This window comes from Xyrauchen texanus, chromosome 13 (assembly GCF_025860055.1).
Source record: "Xyrauchen texanus isolate HMW12.3.18 chromosome 13, RBS_HiC_50CHRs, whole genome shotgun sequence".
NCBI lineage: Eukaryota > Metazoa > Chordata > Actinopteri > Cypriniformes > Catostomidae > Xyrauchen > Xyrauchen texanus.
The window spans coordinates 38,408,867-38,423,716 of record NC_068288.1 but is presented as its reverse complement, the minus strand read 5'-3'; the positions used below and the strand labels follow the sequence as shown (position 1 = coordinate 38,423,716).

The following is a 14,850-nucleotide window of genomic DNA, read 5'->3' as shown; positions in this document are numbered from 1 at the left end:
CGCAGGCTAAGGTGGATTCTGATACACCCCTACAATACTGACTTGCAAGGGATGAGGTAAATAGAAAAGCAGAATGCTATTCATTTATTGTAAACTACATGTATATGATATTCAGTGGAGTTATTTTTGCATTGAATGTTTTTTTTTTTTACAATTAAGTTTCCACATATATTTGAATTAGATTTGTTTTTGGGTTTGAATGTCAACCAACGTTTTGAGGTATCACACTGGGATGCTTTTTAAACCGTATTGAAGGAGTTCCCATCTATGTTGGGTGCTTATTGGCTGCTTTTCTTTATTATTTGGTCCAAGTTTTTATAATGAAATTAATATGGTGGCACAATGATATTTGTGTCTACAACACTAATTTCAAACATTAAAGCATACACCTTCAGATCAAAAAACTTTTAAGATCATGAGAAACATTTCAGCCAAGTGTTTCAAAACTTTTGACCGGTAGTGTATATACCCTGTGGTCTTAAATGTCGATTAAGTGCTTGAGTGTGGAATTAATATTTTATTGCTGTCTAAATGGTAAAGTCTAATCTTGTGAATGTACTTTAGAAACATAACTTGAATTAGCATGTTAAAAAAACCTTTCTGTAGGATACAAATATTCCTGAGATTTCAAATACACAATAATTTTGAAGGCAATCCATTGCAAAAACAGTACAATTTTCAGTTTCAAAAGTCAGTATCACAGCATTGAAATAACTCCTACACAAATCCTCTCCTTTCCAACTGCTCAAACAATTTAAAAGTCATCACACTACATTTAAAGACAAACTGAAGCTTCAAATGAAAATATTTTGAAATGCAGCATTCAATGTGAAGGTGTCTTCATTTTTCTATACTGATTTTTATCAATCTTTATGGCACTTATCTTTATAATGCATCATAGTCAAAATACATAGTCTTTGGCTGTACTTTGGTTATGGGATACTTGTATGATTCCCCCTTAATTTGGCTGAGCTGAGTGACAAGTTCATGCTTACCTTTTCCCATAACTAAAACACCTATCCTTTGAGCACTATTGATGGCTGTAAAAGTGAGACTCATCCTCTTGTGAGCTTAATTGGTCTTTCTGTCAGAATTATCAGTCGTTCTCCATCACTGTTCAACTTGGTGTCCTGGAACAGTGAGGCGGTGTGGCCATCATGACCCACAGTGAGTAGGATGTATTGGAACCCAGAGTCATAGACAAATTGCTTGATTTCTTTTTCATACAATATAGGACCACCATCCTCCTCCACACATAATCGCATATTAAGGTGCACTGGCATGGGGTGATATTAAAGTAGGGTATGCGAAAGATGTAAAGGTTCAGGGCAAGTGCATGGTGTAATGTCTCTGGGCTGGAGCCGCCAGACAAAGCAAGGTGTAACTGACCTCCTTCACGAATGGCCTCTTCAGCTGTCAGCAAAAGATCAGAGGCCAACCGTTCCACCAATTCCTGTTCCTATGCATACCCCATATCGCAACTACGGAACTTCCCTTGCATCACCTGAAAGTTCTCCTGTGCACCTGGTTTGATCACATTGACCATAGCTTCATGGCTAAAGGCAACTTGATGGCCGCGCAGTTGAAAGTTCAGCAGGTTGTCATTGGCTACACCACCAGGGTATAGCCTAGGAAAGACCTGAGCACAGCTGTCGAGAAGTGGAGCCCAGAATGCCCATGAAGCAAGGAGTCCCTCTGAACTGATAAAGCTGTCTTTGCGTCCAATGAATACATGTGAGGGGAGCTCGCAATAAGCCTCTCTAGGTACGATTGGTGACTGGATGTAATAATCATTGAGTGGTAACCCCAAAACATTCACATCTTTGTACTCTGTGATCTGTTTCCAATTGCTGCTCACCAGGTCAGGTTTGAAGAGATTTTTGCTGACAAGAATCGCCGGGTGCTGAAGGTTCCCATGACTCAGAAAAAATATAATCTGTTTAGGTTTGCACTGAAAATTGTTGGGATCCTGGATGCAAAATGTTTCACTCCTGAAGAGAACAGGAGCATATGCAACACGTTCATCAAGGTTCTTGCCTGAGGTCATAAAAACGGGATGCTTTCGAACTGTGCATTGTCGACATGAATGACAAAACCTGTAAACACAACTATCATCAACACAAGCATGTCTTCAATGTTTTCAAGCCCAAATGAATCAGTTAGAAAACTAAAAAGCTTGACTTCCCAGCGGGAGAAACAAGCAGGCCGGTGGATCGGCCGCAAAATGTGCCGAATTGGCCACAATAAGCAAAAATGAGCCGCCGCGTTATGCAGAACAGACCACAAAATACTGCTGCGAAGCCCAACCCCCCCAGTTGAATTCTCTTCCCAGTCCAGCCCTGCTTCCCAGCAAATGTGGGGGTAAGGCTTAAGTAATCCTTTGTTTTATTAAGCTCTTCCTGAACTTTTCCACTGTATGCTTGGTACTGGCCTATAACTGCATTGCTTCTATCCATGTGCTGAAGGGATGCCAAGAAACAGAATTTTTTTTCTAGTAGTCAGATAGATTTGCAGGAAGGTTCATCAACATAAGGCTCATGACTTCTGTAAGGTGATTCTGAAGCACATCCCTTATGACGCCATATGGCTCATAAAATTGTATCCGCCCTGTAAATACATTATATTACCAATAGGCATATGGTTGTACCTTTCCTATATTTCCAACATATGTTTGTCCAGACCTTTATGAGCACATCAAAAAGCAATGCAAATGCAAAGAAGCTGTTTAGAGAAAATATAATTTTTCAAAATTAGCTTTCACTTGTGAGGAATTCAGTATCTTTGGAATCCAAGGTTTCCTTTAATACAATTTATATTCTCTCAATATGGTGCTTGTTCCAGATAGGGTCCAGATGTATCTTATTCTCTTTTCTAAATTTCTAAATTTTAGAGACAACCTTTGGGGCACAAAGAGCTGTCATTCATTACTTACTGCTTCTACATAAATATGTGAAAGTGTTTTAAAACAATCTGGTCTCATGGAATCATGCAAAATAATTTGTGGTTGCTTTAGCAATTGCTTTTATGACACTACTGGTTAGGTTTAAGGTTTAGGATGGGGAGGTTGGTTTTGTTTATTTAAAACTCAACAGAGCATTAACCTTAACCTCCTCAGCTACGTAATTTTCATGAGACCAGGCTGGTTTATTAAACCGCTTTGTAACTGCTTCCCTAAATATTGGTCAATCCTGTACATCTCCTCCTCACTTAGCTTGCCTGAAAGTTGTTTTGAAAGGAACTGGGTGCTTCCAAAATCATGTCAAAATGGCTTCTCCAGTATCACCATCAGCCATGCTTTGTGTGAGGGTCGGGAAGTTGTTGATCTTGTCAGCAATGTTTGCATATGAACAAGTAGAAGAGCCTCCCTGCTTCCACATACCTTCCTGTTCTTCCTGCTGTTTGATCTGCTGGCTCAGCTTGTCATAGTCCTCAGAACTCTTCAGCTGATGATACTGGGCCAGATGCAGGAACTGCTCTTTGATCAACACACAGCGCTTTGCAGACAGCTCCAAAGGCAAACCAGCTCCTTCAAGATCCTAAACAGCACCGGGGTACCCTTCTCGGCCGGCGAAAGGCCCCCCACTGTAAAATGAGAAGGTGGTCCTTTGACTACCTGGTCAGCATAGAGCTGGAAAAAGCCCTGCCACAGGTATTTCCTAGCCAAGTCACCAGTTCCACCCACAGTTACCACAGACATATGCCCAAGACATTGCTTGGTTTTGATTTATTTCTGTGTGGCCTATCTGCCAGTATATGATGGCCATTAATAGCAGCTTCCATATTATCCTAAGCATTTTAATGCCAAGCACCTTAGCCTTTAGAATATAAAATAATTTGAGGGTGTGTCTGTAACACTGACTCATTCACCCATTCATACACACACACACACACACACACACACACCAATGATGACAGAGCTGCCATGCAAGGCGCTAGCCTGCCATTGAGAGCAACTTGGGGTTCAATGTCTTGCCCAAGGACACTTTGGCATGTGGAGTCTTGTGGGCCAGGAATCGAACCACCAACCCTGCGAGTAGTTATGTGCTTAAATAGTTTTTCATTTATCACTTAATGTCATACAAAGTCCAGTAAACATATTTCCTATTGACACAATAAAGCTGAAGATATAAATAACCATCTTAAGACAAATGCTTTTGTAAAACATCTAATGTGCCTAAGACTAAGACAGTAATAATAAATATATATACACACACACACACACACACACATATATATATATATCACATATTTATATTCATTAACCTAGTTTAAATAACTTTTAAAATTATGTATTAAAATAATTCATTATCTTTAACTAATTTTATCAGTGACAGGATCAGTGCGAGCACGTCAACTGGGCGCTCCTTAAAATGTGAACTCTCGTGACAAACGCAGCGACTCAAATGCGTGATTAATACAAGCTTCCAACCCATTTGAATTTTACATGACAATTTGCTATTTAAAAGTACCGTGGAGCAGTTCAACAAACGAGGGAAAGAGAAACACCTGCTCCCCAGCAGCATCAGTTATAAGATTTTACACATCTACATATCAACACCCTTACTAACATTTATACCAGTTAACTGTAACAGAATTTTTCATTACAACTGCGGAAGTTGTATCCAAGAAAATCACGGATAGTTGGAAACAAGTCATAAGTATGTAAGTTCCTTTGAATTGGATTCAACTGAAAAATAAGCTGTAATCAAATGACTGATGATCACTTGTGTGTGAGACGTTATTTTTCTCCCATTTTCGAATGCCCAATTCCCAATGCGCTCTAATTCCTCATGGTGGCATAGTGACTCGCCTCAATCCGGGTGGCGGAGGATGAATCTCGTTTTCCCCGCCTTCTGAGACCGTCAACCACACATCTTATATCGTGGCTTGTTGAGCGTGTTACCGCGGAGACGTAGCGCGTGTGGAGGACAACGCACAATTTACCTTGTACCCCACCAAGAGCGAGAACCACACGCTATAGCGACCATGAGGAGGTTACCCCATGTGACTCTACCCTCCCTAGCAACCATGTCAGTTTGGTTGGTTAGGAGACCTGGATAGAGTCACCCAGCACACCCTGGATTCGAACTTGTGACTCCAGGGGTGGTAGTCAGCATCAATACTCACTACTCTGGCCCCCATGTGATGATATTTTTTTATATTATTATCTGTATAATTTTTTAAGTACCTTCTTTTGCTGTGGATGTCCCAATGTGGATACAACATTTTCACTTTTCAGAGAGTTCAATAAAATATTCAAATTATATTTTGGTTGCATTTGAGGGGGAAAAAAAAATTAATTGATTATGTAAAATAGGCCCATAATATTGCATTATCAATAGTAGGGCCCTGAATCGAATCGAATCAAAGAGCGGCAACTTTGAAGTATTGGCAAATATCGGATCTCAGGCCAAGAGAATCTATATAAGATCGTATCCTGATGAAACGTCTGATTTACACCGCAGATATCTAGATAGATAGATAGATAGATAGAGATAGATAGATAGATAGATAGATAGAAAGATAGAAAGATAGAAAGAAATGTGCAACTCAACCATATTTAAATTGGTTACAAAATACATAAATAAACTCTGGCGAGAAGTATAGGCCTACGTTTTAAATAATAGGAGAAAATACTTTGTTTAGGCACAAAAACATTAGGCTATTATGAGAAAATAGCATACACCAGAAAGTATGGTCCTGACAAGCACCTGAGCTAATACAAGCTTGAACACAGGCAAATAATATATAGGCCTATATCATCTTAAATTTCAAATTATATGTATGATATCAGCACCCTGAGTGAAAATACATAACAAAAAGTTCATTTTTGTTGACTGTTGATATTCCTGATTCACCTCTTGTTAAAACAAGCTGGTACTGTGAAAAAAAAAACATTTAAATCAATCGTATTCTTTGACAGACCCGTTTTCAGACCGAACGCTGTCTATATGTTTAATGTAATATTGTCCATGTTGAATATGATGAACATATGTTTCATGTGTGTGTGTGTATTTATATATATATATATTTTTTTTATCGAATTGACTATCCAAAGTTTTCATGTATTGAAAATCCACTGTTGTTTGTTTTACAAGGAGTCGGTGTGTTGACCAGATGGGGGCGATATTTGCCAATATGTTGTGGAAAGTCTGGCTTCATATATAAATTGATGCTTGCTGTCATATAAATATGAATATACTATAAATACAAAAATTCTACAGGTAAAAAAAAAAAAGTACATTTATGCACTCAATACTTGGTCTGGGCTCCTTTTGCACAAATTACTGCATTAATGCAGTGTGGCATGGAGGCAATCAGCCTGTGGCACTGCTGAGGTATTATGGAAGCCCAGGTTGCTTTGATAACAGCCTTCAACTCGTCAGTATTGTTGGGTCTGGTGTCTCTCATTTTCCTCTTGACAATACCCCATAGATTCTCTGTAGGGTTCAGGTCAGGCGAGTTGGCTGGCCAATCAAGCACAATAATACCATGATCAGCAAACCAGTTACTAGTAGTTTTGGCACTGTGGACAGGTGCCAAGTCCTGCTGGAACTGAAATCAGCATCTCCATAAAGCTTGTCAGAAGATGGAGCATGAAGTGCTCTAAAATCTCCTGGTAGACGGCTGCATTGACTCTCGACTTGAGAAAACACAGGGGACCAACACCAGCAGATGACATGGCACCCCAAATCATCACTGACTGTGGAAACTTCATACTGGACTTCATACAATTTGGATTCTGTGCATCTCCACTCTTCCTCCAGACTCTGGGGCCTGTGATTTCCAAATGAAAAGCAAATAATAAAAAGGCTTGAAATATTTCACTTTATGTGTAATGAATCTAGAATATATGAAAGTTCCACTTTTGAATTAAATAATGGGAAAAAAAATCACTTTTCCACTATATTATGTTTTTTGAGATGCACCTGTATACACCAAAACCTTTTTTAATCACACAATACAAACCTACAGATAAGAAAGTCTGTGCCCTCTTATACCACTGATTTCACAATATATTGAGTAGTGAGTTTTCATCTATCTAACGTAAGAGAGATGAGAACATTCTTATCTATGTGTACATGTGTCTATAGTCTGCTTGAAGCACATTTCCAATTTTTCTTTAGGGAGAGATAGTGTTAGGCAAAGGCAATTCAAGAGTCAATCTCACATAGTATATTAACTCTCCCCATGAAGAAAGTTTCAATCTTTCTGACCCTGTTTTTAAAGCACACATTCTCTTCTAGCAAGGAATCAAAAATAAACAAATCAAGCATAAAATTGATGAAGTATTAAATTTGAGATATCACCAGGGTTGGGAGGGTTACTTTTGAAATGTATTCCACTACAGATTACAGAATACATGCTGTAAAATGTAATATTTAATGTATTCCATTAGACTACTCAAGGTCAGTAACGTATTCTAAACACTTTGGATTACTTCTTCAGCACTGGTAGATTGTTCTTATGCAGTGTTGTTTCTAAAACAAGTTCAGTTAAATTGATCTTGTTATAAGGATTTAAAAAATATATTTTTACAGGAAAACAATACAAAAATTATTATCAAGAATATGATTTTGGCCCTAATATCAAAGGTCTTACTAGAAAAGACATTATGATCCAACATGAATATTCTTGATTAAAAAAATATGATTGTGCCTGGTAACGTGTGCATTTAAAATGGCTAGAAATAGCATTTTAGCTTAGCGTAAAGCTGACAATTTACACAAGGTTTATTTCTATTTCTTCTGCTCCAAACTTACTTCAAACTTACTTCTCTGTCTGTTCGTATGAATGTGACACATCATAAGAAATTGTTTCACCGCTGTTCAAATGCACTTTGTATTGCATCATTTATATGTATAAAAGTTTTCCAACTGAAAGGACTAAATATTAAATTAAACAAATGACAATAAAATGCAAAGTAATCACTTCAGTAATCAAAATATATTTTTAATTGTAACTATTTTAATTATGATTTAAATTGTAACTGTAGTGGAATGCATTTTTATATTTTAAATACGTTATACCATTACATGTATTCCGTTTCTCCCCAACCCTGGATATCGCACTAAATGTAGTAATAATGGTTGATCAGATCCGTTTAACGACCAACGAACTTGTCAACATAATTCAATAGCTCTGAAAAAACTGCCTCTGTGAGCAACATGAATTCAACATTTTCTTAATATTAAATGGACAGCCTGATACTTCGATACTTGATTTGAGTCTGGATCTTGGGGTTAGGTCTTGGGCCTTGAGGGATCTACTCTGGGTCTGGGTCTGATGGGGTTTGGTGTTGATCATGGCCTGGGTTATTGGTCTGCATCTGGATCTCAGGTCTTGACTCCAATTCTGTTGTTAAGGACCTTAAGAGCTGAGATTAAAAACACATTAGGAAAATCAATCAGAGCTTTGAAGTTAAAGGCCTGGTGAAGGATCTGATTCCTCTCCTACGCCTATCTAAGGAGGATTATGGTCCTGCGAATCCCCAGGGGCACCAGCCCCTTTAAAGGCCTCTCTTGTAATATCATATTACAATCCCATAAAATAACGATAAATCAGAATTCAAATATGACAAATAAAGATGCAAATTTCCAGCTATAAAAACAAACATGGGCCTCATTCAAGAAACAGAACTCATTCCTGTAGATTCGGTAGATGTTCATAAAACTGGTAAATTAGTTCTGCTAGTGTTTCATAAATGTAGCCACAATTGGTATACAACATCAAAGCTGCAAGGAGCCAGAAACAGATAACATTTCTTGTTTCATATTTTATATTGTGGCAATAGTCACTGGCACACATTGAATCTGTTTATCCGTCTTTATGAATTTTGCAGTGGCTTGTTTCCAGGTGACAAGCCACCCCTTACACAAAGAAAATATATTTCCTTATATATTAAGGCTGACTACATTAAATAATTTCAGTATATTCATAATTATATTGAATAATACATTGTGTTAATATATTCAAATATACTAAGTAATACATAAGGAATTGCCGATTTTCATATATTGTGAAATATATGACAATACATTTCCTATATTGTAATATATGTCATTTTATATTCAATAATATATAGATGTGCATGTGATACAAATTGGTAGTGTGTTCTTAAATATATTTTAACATATATGTTGTACATATAGTCACATTTATATGGGAATATGAATGAGAAATATATTTACAAAATTCTGAGGAAATATATACTGTAATATATATATATATACTGTAATATATATATATATATATATATATATATATATATATATATATATATATATATATATATATATATATATGTTACAAATATGTCTATATTTAAATATATCTATATTGAGTATACATATATTTGAACATATATGCACTATATTTTAAAACATACATGGGAACATATATATATATATATATACACACATCTGAGAGAAATATATTCTGTAACATATACCCATATGTATTAAATGTCTGAATCTGTAAAGAACTGGGGACCTTTGTAGGCATATTGGGAATATATTTTTGAGACATGTAATGCTGTATGTAAACCCATGCGTTTACTAATGAAAGATAAATGATTTGAGGGTTTCAATAAAGCTACAGTACAGTTTTTGTATGGTTACTGCTATTATATATATATATATATATATATATATATATATATATATATATATATATATATATATATATATATATATAGCCATACATGTTTCATGCTTATATTGCATAATATTGACAAATATAAGCACTAGATTCCCATATCTGAAAATATATTGTTTCATATATCATATTATATTTTCCAATATATTCACATCTATTTTGTTTTTATCCAAAGTGACTTACAGTGCACTTATTACAGGGACAATTCCCCCGGAGCAACCTGGAGTTAAGTGCCTTGCTCAAGAACACAATGGTGGTGGCAGTGGGGATCGAACCAGTGACCTTCTGATTAACAGTTATGTGCTTTAGTTTATAGTTTATACTATAAAGTATCCTCCCTGCTCAGACAACCTCCACTTTCACATTCTTCTTCTTGTGTTTTTGGTGGTTCACATTATTTGTGCACATCACCCCCTACTGGGCAGCTAGAGGAATTTATAGGGGAAAAATATACCTAAATATTGATCTGTCGGACCTATGATATCACTTCTGAAGATATGGAATAAAACAGTCATATTGATTACTTTTATGATGCCTTTATGTGCTTTTTTTAGTGTCAAAATGTTGGCACTCATTCACTTGCATTTTATGGACCTACAGAGCTGAAATATTCTTCTAAATATATTCTTATAATTTGTGTTCTGCAGAAGAAGGTCATACACATCAGGGATGGCATGAGGGTGAGTAAATGATGATATTTTTTTGGGTGAACTATCCCTTTAACTTGTATTGAACCTGGGACATTCCTTTAAATCATTGGTACACTTCTTCTGAACCATTCTTAGTCATATTATTTGATAATGTATTATATAATGTCATATGCTGTTATATGCCTTTCAAAACAGTAAGGAACGTTGTATTCAACTTATAAATGTTGCAAGTTGCCTGACAGATTTTATACCTAGATGCACACACACATGCTCACACTTTTACCCACAGCTGGGACCACACTAGCGTAGGCCTCCCAGCAAGATCTCCAGTTGAGGTCAAAGTGAGATGTAAACTGTAAACAAAGTGACAGCAGTTCCTGTGTGTGTGTCAAGTGTTTCTGGTGTAGCAAGTTTTTGAGTGTGTGTGTGTGCGTGTGTGTGTGTGTGTGTGTGTGTGTGTGTGTGTGTGTAAGTGTCATGCAGAAAAAAATAAGAGAGCTCAGCTGTCGCCATCTTAACGTGCTGCCAATGGGGTTACGTGTGTTGTGTGTGTGCGTGCGTGTTAAAAAGAGATAGAGGTAAGAATGGCTATGGCACCAGGGGGCTTATTGTGTTGAAGATCTCCCACACTTCTTACAACCATCCACGTTCTTTCCATCACCCCCGTCCTACTGCCACCCTGCCACTTGCCTTCCTTCCTTTAGATTCAAGTGCTTTGTTCCTCCTTAAGTCCTTTATTCTTCCTCCAGTACAGCATTCCAATCAAGCTCAGCACACAAACACATGCATATGAATGTGTGTCATCTTCTTTATTGGGCCTCTTCTCCAGTACACATTACATTTATCATTCCTCTGTCTATGCACTGACGAATTTTAAGCCCTGCCTGCTACTTAAGAACTTAATACTGCAAGACTGTTAAGATAAGTAGTGGATCAAAGAAACTGAATTTATTATGTTTGCTTGAATAATCCAACACACACCCTTACAAGACCTTTATCTATCTATCTATCTATCTATCTATCTATCTATCTATCTATCTATCTATCTATCTATCTATCTATCTATCTATCTATCTATCTATCTATCTATCTATCTATCTATCTATCTATCTATCTATCTATCTATCTATCTATCTATCTATCTATCTATATACAGTCAATCAGTCAGAAAGAATATGAGTTGCCAAAAACAAAAGAAGAAGAAATTGGGTTTCTCACCCACACCTATCATATCACTTCAGAAGTCATGGATTTAACCACTGAAGTCATTTGGATTAATTTTATGCTGCGTTTGTGTGCTTTTTGGACCTGAAAGTTCTGGCCATAATTCACTAGCTGAGATATTATTCTAAAATGTTTAATTTGTGTTTTCTACAGAAGAAAGAAGAAAAGTCATACACATCATGTATGGCATGAGGAGAGTAATCAATGAGATAATATATTTTTTTGGCTATAGGCCTACCTTTCAGGCATTTTTCAAGTTAGGGTTAGGGGTTAGTGTTAGAAATGGTTCTTAAAAGTAGTTCTGAATTAGTTTTGTAAGAACAATTCTCTTTACACCAACGTCAGCAAGCCTGAACTAGCTGCGTGGTTCTAAAAAAATGAATCAAGAAATATATATATATATTGTATATGTATACATACAGAATTTATATTTCTGTTTGGATACCTGATCAAACAAATATTATCCACAAATATGTTTTAGTGAGAAGTACTTAGACTGTGACAATTAAAATGATTTATATTTATTTAATTGTGTACTTATACATATAAAATCAATTTATGGCCATGAATGATTTTGTTAACTTTGCATTAATAATGTGTTAACATCTCGCCATATGTCACTGGCACATATCCCACGACAGCAATCCCTTCACCCCGGGTTAAGGGATCAGTCGGGACTATTAACAAAGCTTTTGAAGGGCAGACAGATTCAGCGGAACCCACAGCGGAGGGCCGCCTCTGTATTTGCGTTTTCGGCGAGAACTGGTGACGAGGGTGACAAGAGGGTGGCGAGGGGTGGAAGAGTTGAATGACCTGCAGCACTGGTCCCACTGCAGATCCTGACCCCCAGAGTAACGGGCCAACCTCCTGGCGTGAAGTGCTTTGTAATGGTGTTTGTGTGGAACAGGGTGGAGGGGAGAAGGGGGGATGATGGGAGTGCAGCAGATAATTCAGGCCTCCTGCACCACACATGGCCCTTGAATGAAAAGGGACCTCTGCACTGTGAGGGCATCTCAATGGCTCTAGCTTCTTATTTGTTGAAGACAAATGTTCCTCTGAACATAAGTGTCTTGTGCTTACACGCCACACAGAGTAAAGTAATTAATCATCCATTTTGTGTGGCCGTGCACTTGCTTTAAAAACTAACAAGCATACTCGATATTTAAAAGAAGCTCTCTGGCATGATAAACAAGTGTTTTCTTTGTTTAAGCATTAGGTTCTCTCTTATACATATACAAGCAAATACATTAGAAAAAGTGCATTATTTATAAGCTGGTCGCTTTCAGTTTATTGTTTGTGTCCAACTGGTTGCCCCACAGTCTATATTCACAATAAAATTCCATCTTATTATACTTACTGAATACCGTGCAGTATACACTGTATACTGCTTACTATTCTTTAAAAATAGTTTGTGAAACAGAATACATTATATATGCAGCAATAAGTGATGCCAAATTGTTGTCTCATAACCTCATTGAACTGTATTTTTAATTTAGCAAGTAGCATGCAGTCTTGGAACTAAATTATGGAATTTACAATGTTCATATTGCAATTTAAATCCAATTTTGAGATAAAATGACTTAACTTCTGGCAGTCTAATCAAATAAAGACATATATGTTAAAAAAATACAAATTTTAACCCCTCACCCTAACCTAAACCAAACCATAAAAGCTAACCCCTCGCCCAAACCTTACTATAATTTAATGTTGCACTAATTTTTTACAGATTAAAAAAGTTTTACTCCTAAAGAAATGAATAGTAATTTTGAAACTTATGTATAAAATCATTAGCACACACATGAGATGAGGACTACAGTCATATCAATGACCTTATAAAAGCTATTTTATTCTACATGGGGCAGGGGTGCCCTCATGAGGGCTGCCATTTTAGAATTACATGACCAGCTGAACATTACTCGCTAATCTCAGTAAATGTCTTGTTATTAGACACTTTCACTCTTAGATTAAATCAATCATGACTGATTGTGAATAGTGAATTTCTACAATGGCATCTTTTTTTGAATGATTTTGAATGATACCGCATCCACACCACTAGGTGTCACTGTAAGCCCAAGATGACACAAGCAAACGTTTGCTGTGCACCTTTAATAGAAAAATCACTGTTGTGTACCACCGAAGAACAAGAAAGATCGGGGTTTGGTTTGCAAAAAATGCATTCTCTATTTAGGGACAGAATTCTACTTTGCTGTTTAGTTGTATTTTCTCTCCAATATCATTCATTTTATTTTCTTTCTGTGTTTTAATCATTTGATTTTGGTTAGTTGCATTTCTTCTGGTCAAATCCTGGGGTTCTGCCAGACATTTTTGGCATACAAGTCATTTGTCAATGCAAGCTGAAGACCAACTGACTGAGGACATTCCATTCTGATGTCATCTCTTGGTAAGGGTTTTGGAATGAAGGGTCTGGTTTTCACTTTGTCTTGAGTGGGTATGGATTTTGTGTGTTATGGAAGAGTTTACTCCAATATGAATTTTATCATAGGTATTTATTTATTTTTCTCCCCTATTCTCCCCCATTTGGCATGCACAATTCCCAGCTGTGTATGACACCGTGGAGACTCAAAGCATGTGGAGGCTCATGCTATTCTCCTCAATCCACGCACAACTCACCATGCACCCCATTGAAAGCGAGAACCACTAATCGCAACCACAAGGAGGTTACCCCATGTGACTCTACACTTCCTAGCAACCAGGCCAATTTTGGATTCTAACTTGTGACTCCAGGGGAGGTAGTCAGTGTCAATACTCTCTGAGCTACCCAGGCCCCCGGTATAGGTATGTATTTTTAATCCAGATTGGCATTATGTTGAGTTTTTCCACTGCATGCTCTAAATATTGCTGGGTTATTTTTTTTAACACAATATGCTGGGTTGAGTCTACTGGGTCATTTTGTTGGGATGTTTTCACAGTTCGTTGTTTGTAACCCAGCCAATTTTAGAGAGTAATATTCATAAAATATAAAATATTTTTCACATTAAAGATATAAATGTGAGTTTGAGACACAAATGAATCATTTTGAGAGCTTCAAGTCGTATCTCAGATTTAGTCTATTCTTTAAATCAGTATAAAAATCTTTCTGCGTTTTGATTTTGTCCAGAGCCCTGTCACATAAATGCCCAGTCCAAAATTAAAGCTGAGGTCTTTTATTCATTGTCTGTCCAATGAATATTCATAGCAGCTCTCACAATGCTGGCAGCCTGTAAAGCTCTTGAGAAGAATTCAGCTTGTGTTTGAGTCCCAGGTCAAGGAAATCTGACAGACTGTCGCACAAAGGAGTCTTGACTCAAACATTCCAGCG

At 36.9% G+C, this 14,850-nt stretch overlaps 1 pseudogene; it reads right to left on the bottom strand.

Moving 5' to 3' along the window:
- Positions 1-885: 885 nt before the first annotated feature.
- Positions 886-12,503, bottom strand: LOC127653774 (GDH/6PGL endoplasmic bifunctional protein-like; annotated as a pseudogene).
- Between the last annotated feature and the right edge of the window lie 2,347 nt (positions 12,504-14,850).